The 13539-nt window shown below is 47.2% G+C and overlaps 1 long non-coding RNA gene across 2 annotated transcripts in view; it reads right to left on the reverse strand.

Moving 5' to 3' along the window:
• Positions 1 to 11523, reverse strand: part of LOC140422750 (uncharacterized) — a 48361-nt gene extending 36838 nt beyond the window's left edge. For both annotated transcript variants that reach the window (XR_011947578.1, XR_011947579.1), the window contains exons 1-3: positions 11440 to 11523; positions 8888 to 8993; positions 5743 to 5843 (exon numbers count right to left, since the gene is read on the reverse strand). This is a non-coding gene — a long non-coding RNA (uncharacterized lncRNA). The remainder of the gene's footprint in view (positions 1 to 5742; positions 5844 to 8887; positions 8994 to 11439) is intronic.
• Positions 11524 to 13539: the final 2016 nt, after the last annotated feature.

Here is a 13539-nt window from a genome sequence, read left to right on the forward strand (position 1 = left end):
CTGTTCGGTTTCCCCGCCTACATCCACAGTGACAGGGGGTCCACATTCATGAGCGATGAACTGCGTCAGTTCCTGCTCAGCAGGGGTATCGCCTCCAGCAGGACGACCAGCTATAACCCCTGGGGAAACGGGCAGATAGAGAAGGAGAACAGGACGGTATGGAGGAACGTCCAACTGGCTGGCCCTACGGTCCAGGAACCTCCCAGCCTCTCACTGGCAGGAGGTCCTCCCTGATGCACTCCACTCCATTCGGCCACTGCTGTGCACCGCCACTAACACACCCCATGAACATCTTTTTTGCCTTCCCCATGAAGTCCACATCCGAGGTGTCCCTCTCGACTTGGCTTGCAGCTCCAGGACCAGTCCTGCTCCATAGGCACGTCCAACTCCACAAGGCGGACCCGTTGGTGGAGAGGGTGCAATTGCTCCATGCAACCCCCAGTACGCCTACGTGGCATACCCCGATGGCCGCCAGGATACTGTCTCCCTCAGGGACCTGGAACCAGCAGGTTCCACACACACACCCCTCCGGCCCGGTGCCACCCTCCCTTCCCCCGGTGCTCCCAGCATTAACCCCACCAGGACCATCCGTCCTTCCCCTGCCCACGCCCGAGGATGAAGAGGATTCCGGCACGCTCCCGGAGTCACCGAACATCGGGCCAGCATCGACATCGCCGCCACTACTACGTTCATCCCAGCGGAACATCAAGGCACCGGACCGGTTAAACCTCTAACTGGTCCGCCGGACTTAAAAAGAGTTTTTTTTCTGCTCAAATACTGTAAATATAGATTCATTGCTGTATATAGTTCTCCACTACCCCCGCCGGACTCAATTTTGACAGGGGGTGAATGTGGTAAACCACTGTTACACCTTTATTAGGTGATGTAAGGTAGGACCTGTACCACAGGTTCGCCGGTAGTCCCTGCCTGCTGGCTCCGCCCAGTAGGCGGAGTATAAATATGTGTGTCCTCCATTCAGCAGCCATTTCGCCAGCTGCTGTGGGAGGCCACACATCTTAGAGTAATAAAGCCTCAGTTGTAACCAACTCTAGTCTTTGTTCAATTGATCGTACATCAGTATGCAGATATGCTCATCATTGATTGCTTTAATCCTGACAGGGCACATCACCTCTGTGATTGCTTAGTGATGTTTCAGTCTTAATGCGGAGACCAAAGGCCGGTGACAAGTCTATTCCACTATATATTGTGCACTGACTAAAGCCTGCCCCACAGAACTAATGAACAAATGTACTGCATAAACCAACCAAACAATATCGTGAAAAGATGTTCACTGCTTGCAACTAGTAAAGTAATTTTCATGAACAATAGCATTGTGAACCAATGGATAGGATCTTCTGGCCCTTCCCACCAGTGAGTTTGTCCGGTCCCCCTACCCCATCAGCGGCTGGTTGCCCGGCAGCAAGTGATGCAAGACGGTAAAGACACCGGCGGGACCGAAGAATCCCAATGGCAGCCAGTGGGGAACCACCTCCGCTGCCAGAAAACATGTCGTGGGGTAGTCCAGAATATCCTGCCCATTTTCATTCAGTATTGGATAAAAGGGGAGGGGGCAAATGGTACATCTTATGTCCAGCATAAAGTTCAAAAACTCCTATTTACAGACACTAATGAAGTTATACTAATTAAGAAACTAAAATGTTCAACTACAACAGTGAAGGAATAGTAAACAGGCTACAACAGTGAGAACCAACAATCTTCTCATAAATATATTTGAATAACTTGCCATGATTAGTATGCATTGCCTTATGAAGTTGAGATGTATTTCAAATCCAATCCTCTGCAGTGATACACAAATGATGTAAGTATGAAAAGAGTTATGAATAATGTAGTTTACAAGTTGTTATTGCCATTCTATCAATTGCCATTTTGAAAAAGGAGATAACATTTGAAAAGTTAAATTTTTTACCCTTAAAACTTACCACAGTTTAATTTTTATTTTGATACCTGTGGGGGTGGCAGATCTGCCTGAAGTTTGTTATGTATCTGCACATGTTAAAATATGTGCATGAAATAGCAATAAAATGGTCAACCTAAAGGAGGAAAATGATTGGATAGCTCTGTCAAGGAGTTAGCCCTGCCACGATGGGCCAAATTGCCTTATTGTGGGCAAAGAAAACATGTAAGGATTGCTGTAGCATTTCCATGTGAAGCGGGGAAAGATTTTCAGTTGACATCCTGAACGTAAACATGGAGCAGAACATTTTTTGATAACACCAAGGGCTGTCGCAGCTGTATTTGTTTGGAAGTAACGCACAAAAAAGTTCAGTCACCCTTTAATTTACACAGACTGTAGTCCCAGCATCTCTACGGAGGTCAAGCTTACCAATTCCCTCCAATATTCTAATAAGGTTGAGGGATAACTATTGCTGTTAGTGCACATCTTGGGTGAATGTATTGCCACACAGGGTAGAAAATACATGAAAGCCCCCCCATCACAGTCTGGAAGTTTCCAGCTCCTCAGCTCCCTACCCAGATCCCTCTCTAGAAAACTATCGATGATACGTTAGCAATACTTCAACAATAAAGAACAAAATCCCCTCCCTCCTTATCTTCAAATGGCTTCAAAACCTGAGTCAGTTTGAAATCAAGGGTTCAGCTATCCCAGTATTATGAGTCCCCACGCTTGGCCTCATTAACTCCACATCCATGGTCTTATTTGGGGTGGATAGGAGCAGGGCCTGGCAAACCTTAATCGAATTAAAATTTGCAACCGACCCAGAAAGGGTAACAATTTCAGGACCATCTTTTCCAGTTTAACATTTGCAAACTTACTTTTTTTTAAATCCCCAAAATGGTGAAGCTATTTATTTATTTAATATTGTCGAGAGAGCTAATATCATTTTTTCATTATTTATTTTGCAGTGTTACTGTTGTTGTCAAGAGGATATTTATTGACCACCCCTTGCTGCCATGCGATGGTTGTTGTAGGTCTTCTCCTTGAAATACAACTATCCTTATTGTAATGGTGGCCCCACATGATTGTTGGTGACAATTCCAGAATATTAACCAATTAACAATCGGCTAATATGGCATGAGGGGAATTGAGGAGAATATTTTTGATGCAAGCAGTTGTTATGACGTGGACTGCACGGCCTAAAAGATTGTTAGAAGCAGATTTAATCGTAACAAAAATAACTTGGCTCTACTTGGAAAATAAATTTTGCAAGGCTCTGGGGAAAGAACTAAGTAGTGGGACCAATTGTAAAGCTTTATCAAAGAGCTAGTACAGGCATGATAGGCTAAAAGGCTTTCCTCTATTATGTGATAGTATAATTGTCTGATTCTATATCCAAGTCATATGGTGTGTGACTTTGAGTAAATTTAGAGGTGATAGTACTCCCATAATATTTGGGAACGTTTCATATTGATACTGCAAGACAGGAATATGATTTATCAGTTGTGAACCTGTATCTTGGATAAGCCCTGCTGTAATCTGACGTGAATTTCTTCATCTCAGAAAAGTAAATGCTTTCCTGAGGAATTCCTGCAACAATATTTCAGGGTGAATGGCCTCCAACAATCACAACCATCTACCTTTATTTCAGTTACGATTCCATTCAAATGAAGATTATCTCTATGACCTCCCTCCCCCTACATCTCCGCGCGCACCCCCCCCCCACCTCTCCGCGCGCACCCCCCACCACCACCACCACCACCACCCATTGACGGTTTTGCTATGGCTAATTGGTCGAATGCTTCCTCGATGTTGAGGATAACTAACCATACCTCTCCCCTGTCATTCAGCTCTCATGGCTGTATTTGGATTGCAATTATGAATCGGACTAGAGTGAGTGGTTCTGGACGAGTCTAAACTGAACATCGATGGGCGTAATCTTAATGAGTGAGTGTCACTTACTGATGCAATTAGTGACTCCTTCTATTTCCTCACTGATGACTGGGAGGAGGGTGGTATTTGGTCAGGTTAGATTTATTGCATGTTATTATGGATAGTCCATATCTAATATCCTCATGACTGGATAGATACCAATGTTATAACTGCCCCGGCACCGGATTCATAATTTGCATTATATTTACTCTAAATACTGTACCCACAAGTCCTACTACAAATTAGTAAACATAATGACACAGATTAATAAAAGAACAAGCAAGCACTGGGATTCTAAAAGGAAAAGCAAAGAAGTTATGCGATACTTCAATTTTTAAAAAATTCATTTTTACTGGATGTGGGCTTTGCTGGCTAGTTGCCCATCCCTGAGGGCATTTAAGAGTCAACCACATGGCTGTGGGTCTGGAGTCACATGTAGGCCAGACCAGGTAAGGATGAAAGGACAATAGTGAACCAGATGGGTTTTTACAACAATTGACAATGATTTTATGGTCGCCATTAGACCTTTAGTTCTAGATTTTTACTGAATTCAAATGTCACCATCTGCCCTGGTGCACTTTGAACCCATGACCCCAGAGCATTACCCTGGGTCTCTGGATTACTAGTCCAGTGACAATACCCGCTTTGTCCATGTGGTTTAGTTACACCCACAAACCTTGATTAGACCACAATTGGAGTACTGTGGACAGTTCAGCTCCTCATATTATGAAAAGGATATAGAGGCATCGGTGACTACCATTTTTCAGGAGAGGCCAAACAGATTGGTGCTCTCCTCGCTCAAACGAAAAGGCTCACGGGTGACCTGATCGAGTTCATTAAGATAATGAAAGTGTTTGATATGTTAGATCTTGAGAAGGCGTTTCTACTTGTGGGAATCAAAACTAGAGACACTAAGTATAAGATAGTCACCAATAAATGTATAGTGAATTCAGGAATACTTTTTTCCAAAGAATGTTTTGCCATGTTGAATGCTACACATCAAGGGGTGTTTGAGGAAAATAGTGTGAATGTATTTCAGGGCATGTTCAATTATCAGGCAAAAATGGACAAAAGTATATACTGATAGGGTGGGATAAAGCTAGAAGGCTTATGTAGAGTGTAACTGGATGAGGGGTGGGATTGTCCGCTCCCCTACCTATCTGACACAACAGGCTGGATTCTGCGATTCTGAGACTGAGTGCTGACGCCGGCGTGGGAACGGTGACGTTTTATGACCGAAAAACAGCACAAAACGGCCACCGATCCTCCGTCTGGTGGGGGGCTAGCAGGCACGCAGCATAGACCGCCCGGCTCTAGCTGCGGATACGGCCAAAGAATTGCCAGGTGCATGGCTGCGCATGTGCACGGCAGCGGCCTGCAGTGGCCGTGCCGTGCAACATGGCGCTGGCTGAACGCGGACCAGGCCTGCCAAGTAGTGACCCCCTTTGGCCAGGTTCGCCACCCCTTGACCACACCCCACCAGTGCCCCCAGACCCGCCAAAGACCCGCCCCCTCCGCCCGCGGAACGGCTCCCCCCACGACTATGGCGGCTCTGGACTTAGTCCGCAGCCACCGCCGAGTTCCCGGAAACAAATACCACACGTGACCGACGCCGTCGGGAACTCGGCCCATCGAGGGCGGAGCATTGGGGGTAGGGCCTCAGGTAACTCCTGAGACCATCCCAACGGTGTGTGGAGTACGTCGTTTTGGAGGGGGCGGCGTATCGCAAAAGCGGCGCCGCCCCCGATATCGGCCACAATGGGGATTCTCCAGCCGATCGCGTTTTTCACGTTGGAGACGGGAGAATCCCGTCCACCATGTTTTCTGGCGGCAGAGCTGGCTCGGTATTGGCTGCTGGCGGGAACCTCTGGACCCACCAATGTCCCATAGCTCACCTGTCCCACTGTCAGAGACTGGAAGGTCCTCCCCGCAGGAAGGGCTGGAAAATCCCACTCTAGATGTTCACCCTATTCTGCGTTACTGGCTCTATGTAATTCTGTGTAATAAAGGAAACATACAAGAAACTTTAAATTAGAATGTTTGAAGCTGGTCAAAACAGAGAAGACTAAATGATCTGTACTGTATATTATAATAGATTTAACTCACGGATTTGTGAAAAAATGCCTGTTTCCCAACTTTTGTAAGCCATACATGAATTTGAATTGTGTCGGGAAAAGAATACTATGTTTATTGCAAAGCAACTAAATTTACAACATACAACAGACCCCAGCTGGGTCTGCCCTGTCAGTTCCATACCTGGCCGTTATACAGAACTCAACCATAAATGTCCTCGAGCTCCCCGCTCCCTTATCGGGGGAGCTCATACTCGGCGAGATTCACGGGGAGACTGAGTGATCCAACCACATGAGGGTTATAGCACAAACAGGTTGCTTATTTCCTATTGCTGTTGATAATGTTGGCCTAGCCTCAATAAAACAATCTCTGTGGCTGAATGAAAGTAATTATTTTAACTACGCCTGATTGAGATCATTGAACAAGAGAGAGACATGCATGCCTAGAAAGTCAGGTGCTAAATACAAATTGTCTAGAATCACAAAATGGAATACCTGTAGAGGTATTCTCTGGCTCTTTCAGGTGCTACAGAGCTTTTAAGGTAGCTAAATAGTTCCATGAGCTAAAATTCTGGTTTAGCATGAGGTTTGCACAAGGTACCTGCTTGGTAAAGCAGTTGAAGCTTGCACTAGGAACATGTGCCTCACAGATCAATAAGAGGCTGTTTGTGACTAAAGTTGACTGCGAGAGCTCATTGAGAAGGCTACACAGCATTTTGATAGACAGCGCTTGACCGACATCTTCTGACATTGACTAGCTGATTGGGAGTAAAACGCCATGGCACAGAATTTTGAGCACTACTTATAAAGTTATATCAGCTTTTACTATTGACTGGTTGCTGGAAAAGAACTTTTGAAACAAGTTGGGAGATGTTCTGGGACACTTTGTCAAGGCTTCGCCAAAACATCATCAACTTCTTTCCACCGAAAAAGAATGAGTGCCGTGCTGCTCTACCTTATTGGACACCTACCAGGAGCCTCCAGGTAAAACGGAATGCATGGCCATCATCCCCTTGCAGTGGGAATGGGAGGAAGATGTGAGACCAGGAAGGGCAGCATTAGCTACCACAGGAGAGAGGGACAGGATGGTAAGCTGGTCTCCTTCCCCGTCTAAGCTCCCCTCAACAGGGTCTGCAGTGCTGTGCAGAAGAATCAGTGTGCCCTCTCAGTTGGTCCCCGTGTTAGTTTGAAACATGCCTCTGTGTCAGCCAGCCTATTCCACACCTTTAAAGGACGTGACTGAGTGGAGCTCACAGAATAATAATAATCTTTATTGTCACAAGTAGGCTTACATTAACACTGCAATGAGGTTACTGTGAAAGCCCCTAGTCACCACATTCCGGCGCCTGTTCGGGTACACAGAGCGAGAATTCAGAATGTCCAAATTACCTAACAGCATGTCTTTCGGCACTTGTGGGAGGAAACCGGAGCACCCGGAGGAAACCCACGCAGATACAGGGAGAACGTGCAGACTCCGCACAGTCAGTGACTCAAGCCGGGAATTGAACTTGGGACCCTGGTGCTGTGAAGCCAGAGTGCTAACCACTATGCTACCATGCTGCCCACATATCCTGCTCCACAAAAATTTCAGATCATTAGCATCCGAGCATTTGTTTTAGAAGCTCTAGGCCAGTTCAAATAATGGTAATCGGCAATTCGAAAAAGAATTGTGTGCGAAATGCAGATTTTCAAACATACGTGTTTTATGAGGACAGCATCTATTTACCACCTGTTATCACCCCAGCATTAAAATATCCCCAAGATTTGTGATGGGGATAGCAGAATAAATGCATTACCTTTATTCTGGTGGCCGATTGCTGACGATATGAATTGAAAGGAACTTTTTTTTTAAAGTTCAGAAAGCAAATGTTAAACCCAATTTAAAAAATAGTAGCAGCTTTGCAAATAATTTTGAACTGGCCTGACACATATGTTAGACCTACATGTTTGTACATGTTTTACACATCTATAAACATATTTTTCATGCCTCCAGGGATTATTTCCGTTTAGCTCAGATGCTGCACCAATTACATGCTGCTGTCTTTCTCATTTTCAGATCCGTTCTCAAGGAGCTGAAGTATTGCTCAGATATTTATAATTTTCCAATGCAATAATTTTTTCAGATACAGGTTCAGGATCAGCACCTGTTTATAGTGACACAAAGCCAGCAATCATCAGTTAGTCTGCCGGACCCACAAACTGAATTTTGAAAAGAGATCTGTGTCAGGATCGGAGTCAGGTTTGGTGCTGCCAATCTCCGTGCTGGTTCCCCACTGTGTCCCAATCCTGAGCCACTCTGAGAGCAGCCAACTTGGGTTCTGATCGTCTATCCACCACTTTTCATTCATTAAATTTAATTACAGGCTCCGTCACAATGCTAATTGGGATTTCCAGTTGACAATGCAGGCAGCCCATCGGCCTAGAACATGTCTTACGTCTGTGGATGTGAGCTTAAAATTGGGAAAGAGTTAAATCTTCCCAAGTCTAGATGCAAATACTGGTTCTGACAACTACCCCTCACTGAGGAGTTTAAGCTGCTTACAACCTGCATTAGACCATTTGGGAGGTTTTGTTTCAACAAATTACCCTATGGAATCACATCAGCGCTAGAAATGGTTCAGAGGACAATGTCAAGCATCCTAAAAGGACTGGGTGGAGTCGTATGTCACATGGTTGGTGCGCTGATCCATGGATCCACTCAGACAGAACATGAAAATATAGTGCATGTGGATTTTGTCAAGTTCTTTGGGCATATTGTGGATGCATCTTTTGTCAGAGTTGATCCATGGAAGACAAGAGTAATCAAGGAGTTTCCAAATTCCTGTAGTGTGACTGAGCTCAAGAGATTGATGGGTGTGGTAAACCGAATTGGACAGCTCTTGGCCAACCTAGTTGTCATCAATGAGCCACTATATCATTGGTCAAGACAAGACAATGTAATTTTTATTAGTATCACAAGTAGCCTTACCTTAACACTGCAATGACGTTACTTTGAAAAGCCCCTCGTCGCCGTACTCCGGTGCCTGTTCGGGCACACTGAGGGGGAATTCAGAATATCCAATTCATCTAGTTGGCTGGGAAGAAACGCAACCGAGGTGTTTTGAGAAATTCAAAGAGATGCACTTATCACCTGACATTTCATCTTACAATGGCTCAGAGCTATTCATTATCACTGCTGCATATCCATCTTCGAAAAGATTGGGACTATATGGCCCGATCTAACCAAATGGGAATAGAGTCCCGTAATGAGCGCGTTTAGCCCGTTATCTATCGGGACTCTGGTTCTCTTCGGGTCTCAGCGGGGACCAGCCCATTGGGGCTGCACTTAGTCCCTTTCCTGCACTGAGGGACTCTGCTTGCTGTAACTCCTCAGTGCAGGAGGAGTTTGGCATCCCAATATCTTGACCCCCGTCCCCCCCGACGAAACCTCTGCAAAGCCCCCGCCCACCTATAAGTGGGTCCTTGCCCCCCCATTCCGCACCCACGCAGGGCACCCCTGGGCCGATCTCCGCTGTGAGAAAAATGCAACTTGGCACCTTGGCAGTGTCAGCCTGGCACCCTGGCAGTGTCCCTGCCAGCTGGCAGTGCCACCCAGGCACCTTGGCAGTGCCAAACTAGCTGTCTCACTCCAATATGCAGATTCACAAAATTGTGATCCCGCTCACAATGGGTGGGATTCAGCTCGCATGGCAAGCTGTGTAATTCATGGAAGGGGGATCTCCTGGCATCTATCGGCCGTGCGGCCTTTCAGGCACAACTCGGCCGATAAATCGCATCCATAGTCTTTCAGATATTGATTGATGGAAAGCATAGACCAATTTACTATGTATCCTGCACAATGCTGCTACATGGACATGTAAAACATTTGCCGATTATATTCTTGATCTGTATTTCAAGATAAAGAAAGACCACAAAACCTTAGTGACACTCTTAATTTCTAAGAAGTTAGCAAAAATGCCTCAATGATTCAGACTAAGGATGATGATGTTCGATATAAAAGCAGGGTATGTTCCAGGAAAACAGCAGAATACAAGGATGCCTTTGTACCATATCTCAGTAGCAAGCTCTGACCAAACTGGATAGTCTTTGTTGAAGAGGTAAAAGACAACCACAGCTCTCGCAGCAAAAACCCAGCCACTGAATGAAAACAGATTCACAGTATTCTGATGAAGAATGTGCTCAGGTCCAAGAGTATTGTATCAAAGGATGGCCTGCATACATGTCACACAATCCCATTCTCAGACAGTCCTTTCAGCAGAGATGAAATCTCAGTGTAGTTCATGATTTAAGCATCTATGATGAAGGATTGGTCATTCTGGGAGTTCTGAGACTCAATATACCACAATGATTACAACAAGGTAATTTGGGTATCACAAAAGGTGCCGGCAGAGCAAGGCATTCCATTTAGTGGTCAGGTCTCAAAGTCACTGGAAGGGATGATATCAAATGGTATGACTTATGTTATTCATCATCAGAAGTCAATAGAACTGTTTATGTCATCTCCCTTTCCATCAAGACATGGGAATGCCTGAGGATGGACATCAGAGGTAAAATGTTCTTGATCACAGTAGACTACTATTCAACATGGATAGAAGTCAAGCTACTGCAGGATGAGACTTCAAGAAAAACACAGTACCAAGAGGCCATTTTGCCCTTTGAGGCTGGTCCACCATTCAGAAAGATCTTGACTGAAATGGTTTTTGTCTCAGCTCCACTATTCTGTGTGTCCTCTTGAATCCCATGGGCCCCGATCGCAGGCCAGCCTCTCTGTCGGCGGGCCTCCTTTCCTCCACCGGCAATGTTATAGCCCTGCGCCTTTGTTGTGCGGGGTGGCCTGGGGGAGGACGGCCACTGCCCATGCGCTAGTTGGTGCCTGCCCAACTGCACATGCGCGGGACGCAAGGCGCCGCGTGAGGCCCCGCCCCCGCAAACACGCAATGCCCCTGCAAGCCCCACAGAGGCCCCAGAATAGAGGTCTGGGAATTGGTGCTGACGCCGGAGTAAAACATTCCGGTTTTTACTCCGGAGTCGGCACTTAGACTCCCGTTGGGAGAATCCCGCCCCCAGCCTCCACTACTTCCTGGGGAAAAGAATTGCATGCACAAAAGACCCTTTGGGAGAAAGAAATTCCCCTCATCTCCGTTTTAAAAGAGAGACCTCTTATTTTTAAATATTTCCCCTAAATTTAGTCTCCCCAAAAGAGGAAACATCCTCTGGGTATTCATCCTGTCAAGTCCCCTCAGAATCTTATATGTTTCAATAAGATCACCTCTCATTCTTTTAAACTCCAATGTGTACGCACCCACCTGTTCAACCTTTCTTCAGAAGACAACCCCTTCAAGCCAGGAATGAGTCCAGTGAACTTTTTCTAAAGCAATCACATATTGTTTTTGAATACAGAGATCGGAACTTCACACAGTATTCCAGGTGTGGTCTCACCAAGGTCCTGTACAATTGTAGTAAAACTTCACTACTTTTATATCCCATTCTCCTTGCAATAAACACCAACATTCCACTTACCTTCCTAATCACTTGCTGTATCTGAATACTAGCTTTATGATCCACGGATCAAGATATCTAGATCCCGCAGTATGGTGATATGCCTGTGAATAAATATTGTATACACTCAGCAATGTGACCTCCCACCAGCAGGTGGCATCAGACATTAGTCATGTAACATCCGGCCCTCGCCAGAAGGTTCAAAAGCATACACCAGGACAGTCTACATTAGGGTAGTTCTAAGAGAGTCTATCTAACTCAATCAGTAACTTAGTCTGTGTAACATTCTGATTGTTACCTTAATGCGTACATCAATAAATTATCATTCTAGTTAAGTCACCAGCAGTTCTGTATGAATCATTGCAAAGACAAGGCTACAAAATACAACACCAAGTGCTGCAATCTTTCTCTATTTATGAGTGCACTGCTTTTCTAATCTTCCTGCCAAGATGAACAAGTTCACATTTACCTATGTTGCACTCAATTTGCCAAATCTTTGCTAACTCACATAACCTATCCCGCTGCAGATTCCCTACGTCCCCTTGACAACTTGCATTCCAACCTATCTTGGTGTCATTGGCAGATTTAGCTACCATGCATTTGCTCCCTTAATCAAAAGTTATCAATTATAGATTGCAAATAGTTGAGGACCCAACACTAATCCCTGTGGCACTCTGCTAATTAAAGGTTGTCAATCCAAAAAATACCCATTTCTCCCTACTCTGTTTCCTGTTAGCCAACCAATCCTTTATCCATGCTCTGATGTTACCCCAACACTGTGATCTTATCTTGTGTGGTATCATTTGATGTGGTATTTTATCAAATGTCTTTTGGAAATCCAGGAACACCTCTGGTTCCCTTTTGTCTATTTTGAATGTTACTTTGCCAAAAAAGCTTGAACAGATTAGTTAAACATGATTTTGCTTTATCAACCCCAGGCAAGTTGTGAGAGGGATACAAAAAGTTTGCAAAGAGGTATTGATAGATTAAGGAAGTGGGCAAAAGTCAGCAAATGTGGGAAAATGTAAATTGTTAATTTTGGAACGAAGAACAGGGGGCGTCATTCTCCGACCCCCCCGCCGGGTCGGAGAATGGCCGTTGGCCGCCGTGAATCCCGCCCCCGCCGAAGTCTCCGAAGGGAGAAAAGTCGGCGGGGCGTTAATGGCGCCGCTGCCGCGGAGAATGTCACGGGTCTGCGCAAGGCAGCCGATTTTCGGCCTGCCGATATTCTCCCTTCCGGATGGGCCGAAGTCCCGTCGACGTGATGACCGTTCACGTCGACGTCAATCAAACCTCCTTTTCATCGGCGTGACCCGGTGCTCCAGGCTCACGCCGACCAGCGAGGAGGTGAGTGACGGCCTGGGGGGTTGGCTCTGGGCAGGAAATGGCGTGGCCGCAGACTGATTGCCTGAGGAGAGGTGTGTCTCGGCTTGTGTGTGTGTGCGGCGGGGGGGGGGGGGGGGGGGGGGTGGTTAGAGTAGGCTGGGCTCCGGGGGAGTGCCGGGAGGGGGTCCGTGCTGGGGTGGAGGTTGGGGGTTGGGGAGGGGGTCCGTGCCGGGGTGGAGGTTGGGGGTTGTGGAGGGGGTCCGTGCCGGGGTGGAGGTTGGGGGTTGTGGAGGGGGTCCGTGCCGGGGTGGAGGTTGGGGGGGGGGGTCCGTGCTGGGGTGGAGGTTGGGGGTTGGGGAGGGGTTCCGTGCCGGGGTGGAGGTTGGGGGGGGGTCCGTGCTGGGGTGGAGGTTGGGGGTTGGGGAGGGGGTCCGTGCCGGGGTGGAGGTTGGGGGTTGTGGAGGGGGTCCGTGCCGGGATGGAGGTTGGGGAGGGGGTCCGTGCCGGGGTGGAGGTTGGGGGTTGTGGAGGGGGTCCGTGCCGGGGTGGAGGTTGGGGGTTGGGGAGGGGGTCCGTGCCGGGGTGGAGGTTGGGGGTTGGGGAGGGGGTCCGTGCCGGGGTGGAGGTTGGGGGGGGGTCCGTGCCGGGGTGGAGGTTGGGGGTTGTGGAGGGGGTCCGTGCCGGGGTGGAGGTTGGGGGGGGGGGGTCCGTGCTGGGGTGGAGGTTGGGGGTTGGGGAGGGGTTCCGTGCCGGGGTGGAGGTTGGGGGGGGGTCCGTGCTGGGGTGGAGGTTGGG

Source organism: Scyliorhinus torazame, chromosome 5, assembly GCF_047496885.1.
Source record: "Scyliorhinus torazame isolate Kashiwa2021f chromosome 5, sScyTor2.1, whole genome shotgun sequence".
In the NCBI taxonomy this organism is placed as follows: domain Eukaryota; kingdom Metazoa; phylum Chordata; class Chondrichthyes; order Carcharhiniformes; family Scyliorhinidae; genus Scyliorhinus; species Scyliorhinus torazame.